The sequence below is a fragment of the Schistocerca nitens genome, chromosome 4, assembly GCF_023898315.1.
Source record: "Schistocerca nitens isolate TAMUIC-IGC-003100 chromosome 4, iqSchNite1.1, whole genome shotgun sequence".
NCBI classification, from domain to species: domain Eukaryota; kingdom Metazoa; phylum Arthropoda; class Insecta; order Orthoptera; family Acrididae; genus Schistocerca; species Schistocerca nitens.
The window spans coordinates 634,442,878-634,456,430 of NC_064617.1; the positions used below are offsets into that span (position 1 = coordinate 634,442,878).

General features: G+C 38.1%; 1 protein-coding gene across 2 annotated transcripts in view; it reads right to left on the bottom strand.

Annotated features, from left to right (window-relative positions):
* Window positions 1-1,769: 1,769 nt before the first annotated feature.
* Window positions 1,770-13,553, bottom strand: part of LOC126251398 (transmembrane protein 237-like) — a 79,522-nt gene continuing 67,738 nt past the window's right edge. Inside the window, exon 6 of one of the 2 annotated variants that reach the window (XM_049951801.1) lies at window positions 1,770-2,186. The gene's annotated coding sequence lies outside the window, so the exon portion shown is untranslated. Of the gene's footprint in view, window positions 2,187-10,782; window positions 12,917-13,553 lie in introns of those variants that run through there. The other variant, XM_049951799.1, reaches the window with a different exon arrangement.

Genomic DNA, 13,553 nt, shown 5'->3' on the forward strand with positions numbered 1-13,553 from the left:
CCACTGAGTTGGTTGCTCAGTTCTATAGCACTGTTTGTAGGTTACTGTTTTTTTTTAATTTCTTTTTATTTTTTTATTTTTATTTTTTTTATATGTGAGGTCTGAATAGGGTGGTCTATGTTGTGTTGCACGGATGACTTAGAATATACGTGATTATGAAGTGGTATTAAGTTACGAAACAAACAAATGGCTGGAACTACCACACAGATTTTATTCATGTCACAGTTTATTGAAGTATCCAACAGCCAGACCTTTAATACTAACATACCAAAAGAATAGACCTTCCCCTGGATTATCCATAGTTAAACATTTACCTTTCAGTAGTTAATTTTCTAAGAGGGTATAGTCCTTTATGTTATAGATGCACCAAATAGCTGCTTATGATAATTAATCTTTATTCCCAACAGACTGTTTCAACTTTATCGTCATTTTCAAGTACGTCTAGATTGATGTGACATCCATACTATGCCGTTAGTGGACTGTTTACAAATATATAATATCGTAAGAGTGGAACTGTCAGACTACTATCGCATTTTATTTTTAACATATTGATATCATTTACCATCTTATTAAAACAGTGACAGCCATGCGGGATTAGCCAAGCGGTCTAAGGCGCTGCAGTCATGGACTGTGGGCTGGTCCCGGCAAAGGTTCGAGTCCTCCCTCGGGTATGGTTGTGTGTGTTGTCCTTAGGATAATTTAGGTTAAGTAGTGTGTTAGCTTAGGGACTGATGACCTTAGCAGTTAAGTCCCATAAGATTTCACACACATTTGAACATTTTTTTAAAACAGTGGCAGTTGTAAGACAGTCCAATCCAGATTTAGCAGGACCTTTAACCATGATCTGCTTTCCATTGAAGTTATCAGTACAGTTTGGCAGATATCGTACTTTCCAGTACTGATCAGCTGTTTTCTTCAGGAGTTATTGAGCTGGTGTTAGTAAATATTCAGGCTGCAGATGTTCTCATACTACCTTCGATGTGTCAATATTCAGGCCGCAGATGTTCTCATACTACCTTCGATGTTTCAGCTACAATTCTTTCAATGGTAGTGTGTCCTTGGAAAATATAAAAGGAAAGCAGGACATTATTCAACTTTTTAAACACCTGAAAGCTGACGAGGGGAACCCTCTCTGATACAGTCGAAACTTGGCAGGGTGAAAATAAAGGGGCACATGTTTAGGCTTAAGTGCCGACAAAATACAAAACTTTAGACATCACTTCATCGCGCTACTTATACAGTATAAAACAAACGAGTCTGTAGCATAGTGGATAAGAGCACTGTTATGAATTTTTATGCTCCATGCCCAAATCCAATCTTTCTCTTTTTCTTTGAGGTAGTGTGTGGCCTCAGTTCTTTTGTGACACCATGAAATATTATTTACAAAAGAAATATGCATTTCAAAACTGTTATGGAGTAGTGCCATGCAAGTAAGAAACCTCTAGAAGTTACATCAAGGAAAGCAATGAAGTGTGTTTTTCTTGTTGGTTTAGGGTTTTAAGTAGCTGCTGGCTCGCTCCTTGCAGTTGAAGCTGAGTCAAAACATTTCATAAGGTCTGTCACCCAACATAACATCTGACTTATTTACCTTTTTGTCTTGAAGCAGAAGTCCGGCTAATCAGTGCCTGTGAAATCCTGTATGTAGCCGAGGAAAGGTGTGACATCTTCATGTTCTGCAGCTGTTATTGGTGCAAAAGAAGATAATTTCTATTCATATAATGATAAAGTGCGTCCATTACTTTCCTTTTACAAACATACATTTACTTGAATGGTTGTACAGATCATTAGAGTGGCTCATGAATCTGAGTGGAACACAACTTTACATACAAGGTACATCTCTAAGGTTCAACATGACATTCAATATTATAATACATTTCACTTGTCACAAAACCATCTAGTCTTCTGTTTTCATTCTTGGACAGTGTGGCTGCTCTTTTGACAGTCAAGCCACTGCCAAGCTGCGACACCAATATGTAAAAGGCCGTGTGCACAGCAGGCGAAGCCATTTATTTGTCATCACACCTTCCCGTTTTCTCATATTCCACATCTCCTATTTAATGTCTGCACACATGAAAACAAAAACCCATGCACAGTATATGTTCTGCGACTTACTCCCTGCTGAATATTATTCTGTGATGATCATCATCTTTACTTGTACTACACATGGAGAGTGATGTGTCATTTGCCTAAAAGGCATATAACACTTCAATTGCAACAGAACAGTTATAAGGCATCATGGATCTATCAAGGTGGCCATAGATAAAAAACAAAAAATTGAGCAGTCTAAATTGTAAAAGAGATTGTGAACTTTAAATTGTCTACAGTCATGTTAAATTACATAAAAATAGCTACTATCATGAGATTAAAAATTATTATTCGTAAATTAAAAATAAGAATAAAATAAGAACAAGAGAGTAAAAAGCATTGTAAAGCAACTCTTCAAAAAGATAGCAAAAATATTTTTCTCGAAAGTCTTAGTTGCTTGTTGAGAGTAGACGAAGGTATATTTTTACGAGCGTAAATTTCTCTCTCTTCCAATGTATTTATGTATGTATAAATTTCTCTCTCTTCTAATGTGTTTTTGGTGCATTGTGGAGAACTTTCAAGTTGTTTGCGATAGAACCTGCGTATCAACACTTCCGTGGCCAACCATCAGTATCACTCAAGCTTTATTTTTGCTGGCACTATTGTCTACAAGCAGTCTGTAATATCTGACATACACTTCTACATGCCCGCTTGCATGCCAGTACACTTGCATGTTCAGTCCGTGCTGCAGCCCTGAAATCATCATCTGCTTGATAGTACCTGTCAATACTTCCACTCTGTTTCCATGGGAACCATCGACTGCCATTAATTTACTAGGTTTTTGCTAATCCCCACAGACGTCAACTCACGACCGATTATCATTGGTTCTCTCTCTTGCATATACTTTTATCACATACTAGCTTAGTGCCCGCTCTTTGCCCTTGTAGACTGTATGGTCTGCACAGATTTTTTTAAATTGAATTTTTATGTTGTTAACAAATTGTAACACCTTCTAAACTTATTACGATAAATAAGGCCATAGAAACATGGTCTCTGCCAAATGTACTTTGGACCAAAATGCGATTCTGGTAGCTGGGGTTCAAGGTTTTTGTTAATCATGCCTTGAAACTGTCTTAATAGAAACATATTTTGAAAAGGCTTTTCATCCCCATTTCACCCCCCTTGGAGGTGAAATTTTGGAAAATCTCATCTTAAACAATGCCTACAGGTTAAGATCAACACCATCTGCAAATTTCAAATTTGCGTCCTTAGTGATTTGGCCTGGGTGATGATGAGTCGGTCAGTCGGGACATTCCCTTTTATATGTAGAGACTCATGGAATGCTTTTCATAGCTGCTATTTTATGTAATGTATGTATGTATGTATGTATTTCTTCATCTGTTATTAACTTTAATATAACAAGTCTGTGTATACCATCGCTTCAGGGGGCTTTACAGGATCCATCAGCCTTCAGCCCCAGGTTTGGTTTAGATACATTGATGACATCTTTGCTATATGGACTCATGATTAGGCTGACCTGCTAAAATTTTTGAAAACTCTAAATACATTCTCTCAATTAAATTTCACATGGAACTACTCTAAATCCCTGCCACTTTCCTTGATGCTGACATCCACACCAAAGGTCAGCTACGGACTTATGTTCACATTGGACCTACAAACAAACAATAGTACTTGCATGACATTAAACATATTTCTTCAGAGGCAGACTCTTTTCAGCAATACACACCATTCTCTCCTCAGTCTTCACTGGATGTAATTACCCCACCAACCTAGTTCACAAGCAGGTTTCCTAGTCCTGGTATTGTTGATCCCTTCAAAAAACAACTTTGGAGTATACCTCTTGTCACGTAGTATTATCTTGGACTTTAATGTATTTTATTTATTTATTTATTGTTCCGTGGGACCAAATTAAGGAGAAGTCTCCATGGTCATGGAACGAGTCAATACATGAAATTATAACACGATATTAGAAACAGATAAAATGAAATATAAAAAAAACATATACAGGCGACAAGTCGTAAGTTTAAATAAAGAAAATCAACAATGTAACACTGGAATTTGCTTAATTTTTTAGCTCTTCCAGGAGCTCCTCGACAGAATAGAAGGAATGAGCCATGAGGAAACTCTTCAGTTTAGACTTAAAAGAGTTTGGGCTACTGCTAAGATTTTTGAGTTCTTGTGGTAGCTTATTGAAAATGGATGCAGCAGTATACTGCACTCCTTTCTGCACAAGAGTCAAGGACGTGCATTCCACATGCAGATTGGATTTCTGCCCAGTATTAACTGAGTGAAAGCTGCTAACTCTTGGGAATAGGCTAATATTGCTAACAACAAATGACATTAAAGAAAATATATAGTGTGAGGGCAATGTCAGAATTCCCAGACTATTGAATAGGGGTCGGCAAGAGGTTCTCAAACTTACACCACATATAGCTCGAACAGCCTGTGTTTGAGCCAAAAATACCCTTTTTGAATCAGAAGAATTACCCAAAAAAATAATGCCATACGACATAAGTGTATGAAAATATGCGAAGTAGACTACTTTTCGTGTTGAAGTGTCACTTATTTCAGATACTGTTCTAATGGTAAATAAAGCAACATTTAGTTTCTGAACAAGATCCTAGACATGGGCTTTCCACAATAGCTTACTATCTATCCGAATGCCCAGGAACTTGAACTGTTCCGTCTCACTTATAATATGCCCATTCTGTCTGATCAAAAATTGTGAGTTAGAAACTGTAAAAACTGAGTCTTACTGTGATTTAGCATCAAATTATTTTCCACAAGCCACGAACTTATTTCATGAACTACATTATTTGATACTGTTTCAATATTACACACAAGATCCTTCACTATCAAGCTGGTGTCATCAGGAAACAGAAATATTTTTGAATCACCTGTAATACTAGAAGGCATATCATTTATATAAATAAGAAACAGCAGTGGCCCCAGCACCGACCCTTGGGGAACGCCCCACTTAACAGTGCCCAATTAGGACTGAACATCACTACCACTCTCAATGTTGCGGAGAATTACCTCCTGCTTTCTGTTCTTAAAGTAAGAGACGAACCAATTGTAAGCTACTCCCCTTACTCCATAATGGTCCAACTTCTGCAGTAATATTTTGTGGTCAACACAGTCAAAAGCCTTCATTAAATCAAAGAAAACACCAAGCGTTCACAACCTTTTATTTAATCTGTCCAAAACCTCACAGAGAAAAGAGAATGTAGCATTTTCAGTTGTTAAACCATTTCTAAAACCAAACTGAACATTTGACAGCAAATTATGTGAATTTAAATGCTCCAGTAACCTTGTATATACAACCTTCTCAATAACTTTAGCAAACACCGATGGCATAGAAATAGGTCTAAAATTGTCAACATTACCAATGTCTCCCTTTTTATAAAGTGGCTTCACTACCGAGTACTTTAATCGGTGAGGAAACCGACCACTCCTAAAGGAAAAGTTACAGATATGGCTAAGTACTGGGCTAACATACATAGAACAATACTTCAGTATTCTGCTAGATACCCCGTCATATCCATGAGAGTTCTTGGTCTTTAGTGATTTAATTATTCACTCAATATCCCTCTTGTCAGTATCATGGAGGAGCATTTCAGGTAACAGTCTCGGAACACTTTTTTCTAAGAGTGCTATATGATTCCCTGTTGGGGCTAGGTTTCTATTTAGTTCACCTGCTATATTCAGAAAGTGATTATTAAACACTGTACATATATGTGACTTATCAGTAACATGGACATTCCCACTACGCACTGATTCTATATCCTCGACCTGTCTCTGCAGACTAGCCACTTCCTTTACGACTTACCATATGGTTTTAATTTTATCCTGAGACTTAGCTATTCTATCTGCATACCACATACTTTTTGCCTTCCTAATAACGTTTTTAAGCACCTTACAATGCTGTTTGTAATGGGCTGCTGCATTTAGATTTTGACTGTTTCTAACATTTTGATATAATTGCCACTTTGTTCTACAAGATATTCTTATCCCTCTAGTCAGCCACCCTGGCTGCCTGTTTGTGCTAGTACCCTGTTTTGAATGTTCTAACGGAAAGCAACTTTCAAAGAGCATGAGAAAAGTCTTGAGAAAAGCATTATATTTATCGTCTACCGTATCAGTGCTATAAACATCTTGCCACTCTTGTTCCTTGATAAGGCTTACAAAGGTCTCTACAGCAACTGGATCAGCTTTCCTAAACAGCTGATGACTATATTTAACACGTGTTGCAGCACAAAAATCTTTTAGAGTTAAAATTTGTGCATCATGATCTGAAAGGCCATTCACCTTTTTGCTAAAAGAATGCCCTTCTAGTCATGAGGAATGAACAAAAATGTTGTCTATGGTTGTTCTACTGTTCCCTTGCACTCTCGTTGGAAAGAATATGGTTTGCATATGATTATATGAATTAAGGAGGTCTACCAGCATCCTCTTCCTTGCACAATCACTTATACAAAGTAGTATTAATCATCTACTTCAACAAGGTCATGACTTCCTAAAATCATATCCTGAAATAAGGTCCTTTGTCTGAGATTTTGCCCACCACACCTAGAATAGCGATTCATTGCCCTCCCTTTCTCTGCAATTTCCTTGCTCCTTATGCAACCATTTCCCTATCCTACGACGACTTCTACCTCTGTGACAGTTCTGCTGTAACACTTAGTCTATGCACCCTCCTACCACTATCCTATACCAGCCCTGTAAATGGTAAAACATATACTATTAAAGGGAGAGCCACCTGCGAAATGACACGTCATATACTGGTTGTTATGTAAACACTGTTTGGCATTTTACTTCAGCATGACTACCACTAAGTTACCGTTTAGGATGAATGGCAACAGGCAGAGAATGCAAACTCGCAACACACAATATTCCTGCTGCAGGGCTTACTCTACAACATGACGGTCATGACATCGGTGCCTGTTTCACCACACATGCCATCTGGATTCTTCACCCAGACACCACTTTCTCACAACTCCACAGGTGGGAACTGGCTTTACAACATGTTCTTGGTCCTCGCCACCCACCTGGTCTTAATTTACATTAATCTCTTCCATCTCAGTATTTCTTCAGAACAAATATTGCTTTCTTCATTTTCTACATTTTTTCAGTTTCTGACCTGTCTATTTGTCTCTGCCCCCTCTCACTACTATCACGTACAAAGCAATTAGCTTTCCGCTCTTATCAACTCATGTATGATGTTTTGGCAGTAATTTCTGACTTTCTTATTATCCTATTTTCCACCTTTAAGCTCTCAGGTTTTCAAATCTCATCCAGTGCAGTCCCCAACAATCAGTCTTTCCTTCTCATCCCATCTGGTAAGTCTCCCCTGATCCAGGGTTCTGGTAACTTTTCTGAACTTTCTTCATTTCCTAAACCTTACAAGCACTTTTCCCTCACCTCTGTTATCTCCTCTTCAACCTTCTTATCAGGAGGAGTAGCCACTGGTGGCACAGAAAGCTGGCAAATTTTAAATAGAGGGAAACATTCCACGTGGGAAAAATATATCTAAAAACAAAGATGATGTAACTTACCAAACGAAAGCGCTGGCATGTTGATAGACACACAAACAAACACAAACACACACAGAAAATTCAAGCTTTCGCAACCCACGGTTGCTTCATCAGGAAAGAGGGAAGGAGAGGGAAAGACGAAAGGATATGGGTTTTAAGGGAGAGGGTAAGGAGTCATTCGAATCCTGGGAGCAGAAAGACTTACCTTAGGGGGAAAAAAGGACAGGTATACACTCGCGCACACACACACATATCCATTTTAAGAAAGTTTAGAAACAGATTTTTATTTCAACATCAAGGCGACGTGTGTGTGTGTGTGTGTGTGTGTGTGTGTGTGTGCGTGCGTGCGTGCGTGCGTGCGTGCGCGCGCGAGTGTATACCTGTCCTTTTTTCCCCCCTAAGGTAAGTCTTTCCGCTCCCGGGATTGGAATGACTCCTTACCCTCTCCCTTAAAACCCATATCCTTTTGTCTTTCCCTCTCCTACCCTCTTTCCTGATGAAGCAACCATTGGTTGCGAAAGCTTGAATTTTGTGTTTGTGTGTCTATCAACATACCAACGGTTTTGTTTGGTAAGTTACATCATCTTTGTTTTTAGATATATTTTTCCCACGTGGAATGTTTCCCTCTCTCCTGCTGGTGAGCAGATTTAGCCAGCCGTGGTGGCCGAGTGGTTTTAGGCACTACAGTCTGGAACCGCACGACCGCTACGGTCGCAGGTTTGAATCCTGCCTCGGGCATGGATGTGTGTGATGTCCTTAGGTTAGTTAGGTTTAAGTAGTTCTAAGTTTTAGGGGACTGATGACCTCAGAAGTTAAGTCCCATAGTGCTCAGAGCCATTTGAACCATTTGAGCAGATTTTTTTATTTATTCAGTTACATTATTGTAATAATATACATTAAACGTATTTGCAATTGTGAGTAATGACAACCATCAACAGTAGACTGGAGTGACGACAATGAAAATTTGTGCTGAACCAGGACTCGAACCCAGATTTCCCGCCAACATTTCCGTGGTTTCTGGGGAGAATTTGTGTCTCTCCATTCCAACAACTACCTTTTAGTTTCACAATTGATATGGTTCATCCAAGTCTTGCTGCCAGTTACAATATGATCCACAACTTTGTTTCCATTTTTTCTCGTAATCTTTATGAAGTCAGTGCTGCAGCCAGTCTCTGTTTTGTGGGGCCTTCCGTTAGGATTTTGGGAACCCACCTAGCACAAAATTTGTCGAAACCAAGCATCTCTGCCACAATTTCATGCACCAAACTCTGTGAAATTTGGGGAAAATGTTGCAAACATTCCCTAATCATGAAATGATAATTTTCACAAAATTTGTCAGTCGTTTTCACCACCAGTTCATCAGTCACAAGGCTAGGCCTACGACTGCAGTTCTCACCATGAACACTGGTGCGGCTATTTTTAAAATCAATGCATTATTTCCTCACTCGGCTTTCACTAATCACTCTTTTTCTGTAGACATCCAAAGGTTGTGATGATTTCAATTGATTTACAGTTTTTTGCCAACAAAACCTAATCACACCGTAGCAGGATTTGCTATTGCAGCACACATTTAAACACTTCACAGGAAGCAATGTAGCAGGGACAAAGACCACGCACCACCACTGCTGGACTGAGTGTAGGAACGTTATGGCACCAAGATGATGGCTGCAGCCCCACCTACAGCTGCAATACACCAAAATGTCTGTTACTTTCTGGATAGCTGTCATATTTCCAGTGCCTATGGTCTGAAGATGGTCACATTTTAACCATAACCGGTTACTGTTGCCAATAAATATTTCATTGTAGACAAGACTGTTTTTAATTCAATTATAAAATATTTTACTGAGACTGCTGATTTTCTCCATGAGAAATGTTGTTGACCACTACACTAGCAATTTGGTGCTACACTTCAAGGACAGACTGATAAATGTGTCAAAATTTTAAGCATCATTTTCTAGGAAACTATTGATTGTTGGTAACTAAACCAACATAGTGTCCCTTTATTTTCACCCTGCTAAGGTTTGTCTGTGCCATGGAGTGACCCACGACAGGTTCCCCTTGTGAGTTCACTCAAGTGGAATGTTAGCAGTATGTCAGCTTCATGATAAAAGTTTGAAGTAACTTCTCTATTCCTTTTACTGTTGATAGGGCACTTCACCCATCTCACTTACAAAATAGTTAGCCATTGCATCTTTTTCTAGTTTCTGATACATTTCTTCTTCTTCTTCCATCAAAGTTTGTGGCAAATCAAATCCTTTTGCAGTAGATGTATCTCAAGTTGGCGACATCCCGAACACAGCATACTTTAGTTAATCAATAGCAAAAATTCCATTTCAGATTCACTGTCCCCTGGAGGGCACACCATTTGTTCGGCAATATGTAAATAAACTGGTAGCACAAAAAAGAATTTGTCACATATCACTAACTCTGCCTCTGAATCTACAATTGTCTAACTCTAGTTTTAAAACGAAAATAACTCTTCGTGCAATGTTAACTTAAAATATTTTTTCAATTGACTCCATAAACCAGATATGAAGGAGAAACATGAGCCACAACTCCGCCTAGTGTGCAGCCAGAGCATTGAGCATGGCGTGTTATATCTCATCGCAGCTAAACGTCAAAATATATTGCTAATTTACTTGGGACTGAATAATGATATGGCTCTGTTTCCAGTGTCAAAAACGATTTTGATATTTTAGCCCCATTTTGCATACAGCAAGGAAGGACCTAACATGCACCAAATGTAACTGGCTAATGAATACATTTTGCACTGCAAACTTTTTGAAATGTGTGAAGTACTTACTCAATTTCTAGTTATTAAAATAACTGTAAGCAATACGAAGAAAGAGCCAGTTCATTACCAAGTTGAAATATCTGACTACAAGGTGTAAATGAATCATTTCATATTTTCCTCAAAATCAAATGAGAAAGATTGCACAATGGAGAACGAGCAAAATCTCAAAACAGTGGTTTTTAGCCTTTTACATGAAAAGAAGTTTTACAGAGAAACTAACTACAGTGGCAGCTATAGCTTTGTTTCATCTACATAAAACATTAAGTTGACTAAAGCAGAACACCTTTATCGTCCAATGAAGATATGGTGCCGTGTTACTTCTACTGGTGTCAAGTTACTTGCATGCCATGCTACTGCCATGTATCTTTTAATTCACATGACACGTCACTTGTGCTATTTTGGTGGGCACTCTATTTAAGACAGTTTCTGAGATGGGCCAAAGTGTGTTAGTGTGATTGTGTCTAGAATTAATTTAAGTGTCTATATACTGCATAACTTTATTTAGGCCTTAATGCATCAATACAAATTTGCACTGTCATAATGTTCGACAGTAAGCCCTTTACTACCATCAAACTATTGTTTAAAAGAAAACCCGTTTACTTACAGTAAGAAATACATTGAGGCCATTCAAATTAACACAAAAGCAGTTATACTTTTACTGGAATATGGGATCTTAATTCATCAGATGGGGCAGTGCAGAAGTGAATGCACCTTTACAACAATGATAACTTCTAAAATATTGGCCCAACAAATTTCTGGAGTTTGATACTGGGCAGTCTTATGTTCAATCTATCCTTCAAACGCTGCCAATGACAATATCATACCAGTTTCAACTGCACTAGCTGCTGCAGTCCACTTACAAAGCCCAACCTAGGTACACAGTGATTTGCTCTGTATTACTGATGCACTAAAATAACTGCCTGATGGCCGAGCTAGCTACTCCAAGTAGTGTGGTACAACCACCAGATGTCTACACCTCTCATAATTTTGAAATGTCCTAGCTTTTATTTTTGATACAACTGGCTTTATCACTATACTACACATTTTCCTATTGAATTATGAGTTTATAACATGCATACACAATTTACATCAGGTGTTTGTTTTATTACAATGCAACAAAGTGTGAGGTTATGCCTTAGCTCATGCAGCAGATGGTTTTAAGGTTTCCAACTGAAATGTATGTGGAAGAGTCTGAGTTATCATGGATGCACACTCTTAAACTAGTGTTTGGGTAATTGTGCTTGGAAAACAAAAATTTACACCAGCTTCCCTTTTTTATTTTCCTGTTTGATTAGTCAAACTTTTATTTTGTGTATTCTTTTCTACTTTATCCATATCTGCTTGCACATTTTGAACATTTTTCACCAAATCACATTGCCAATGAATTTATATGGTTCACAAATACCATAACAGTTCGATGTCTTTTTTAAAGAATTTCTTGAAGTTGCCTTTATCTTTTTAGGAGTCAAACTGCTCTACCACTGCCTCTTCAGAGTTTCTTTCAATTTTTTGTGCCCAGTTTATAAGCATGAGGGATTTCTTCAGCAGTGTAATTGTGTGGTAAATTTGTTTTATATACGCTGATTAACAGTTCTTAAAACTTTTAACCCCAATATAACGAACAAATCTGTATAACTTCAAAAATATCTCTGTGATTCGTACTTCTTTGTCAGCTCAAATCAGTTGTTGCTCTATCAAATTCTGATCACAGCGATGAATCAGTCAGTCTCTCTTAATCAATTGCTCTGCAAACGAGCTTTTCTCTGCTGTGCAAATTTTTGTTGGGTCCTGCCTTTCTTCTATGCTGACGAAAGTGCAGATAGGAAAATCTGTTGCAAACTTTAAAGTAACTTCACAGAAACTGTTTTGCTTTCCACTTCATCACTTGTTTTCTTTTTTATTATTTAACTTTTCCCCTTTCTATACCTATGAAGGTTCCTCAACTGTAATTAATTCCTCTCCTCTTGTAGTGAAGATCTTCAGCCTGCATACTGAACGTGAATAGGTTGTCTGGCTGTTGAGACAAGATGATCATTAGAGAGAAATCTCTGCTGCACATTAGCCGTATTATGCGTGCTTAGGCTTGAGACTTTCTAGGTTGACAGCCTTTATCCTTGCATCCCATTGCTCCTTTAGCTCAATTTCTAAAACTCCTAGGGGATGGTTATAGCACAAACTTGACTAAGCAAGAGAGTCTATGAGGACAATCCTACGGATTATCTCTGCTCTAAACTGAGATCTAACTTTGGTAACAGAGCACTTTTAAATATATCAAGGATGGAGAGTACATCTGAAAAGGCACACTGAAATCTGTCAATACATTGTGCAGTGGCACCCAAGCAATGTCTTGCCAAGTATGCAATGTAACATATATGACACATTGTTTCCATTGTCTGAAATGCGGATATCACATTCATGTATAAGAGTAAACCTAGCGGTGGTCAATATAAATGTTCAGCTGATGAACACAGAAAAATATTTCTGTCATCAGACGTTTGTGTCAACTGCTCAGGCAGCCATCTTGTTTACAGAATGGATTGCCCTGCAAATAAAAAGAAAACAAAGAGGAGTCAAAAGTGATTAGTAGGTAACATTTTGCTGAATGAACAAAAGCATATAAGACACAACAGCCTGAGTCTTCTACCCCTTATTCATATCAACTTTGAAGAAACTAGGGCAAATAATCAATGCTCATCATAGAAAAAAAGGTCCGATAGCAGCGCAGTGATATGTACATGTCACTACACATACAAGGGTGCCATAGCTAGCAACTAGATCTGCTATCATCTCCTCCCCACTCCCCTCCTTCCCACTGTGCAAGTTACTGTGCAATTATCTACATCAGTCACACTTTATATTTCATCCCACGGTGCGTTTGAAAAATTTTGAGTCGTATCTTCATGTGAACAATGATATTATGTTACATGTTTTCTGACTGGATGCAGCCAGTTGTTTGTTTTTGGTTTCATTTTGCTACAAAAAAATGTAACAGGCACTTGTTAGCGTAATATGGCACTAAGATTATAAATTTTAAATGGCGATAGATTTGTTCCACTGCACAGAATCTTGTGGTTCATCCTCACTATACATTTTTAACTTAGGTTGTCTCACAGTACACGGACCAATAATTCATAAACAAACCACAGATTATAACGATGTAAAGATACAGTGCCTTGTCT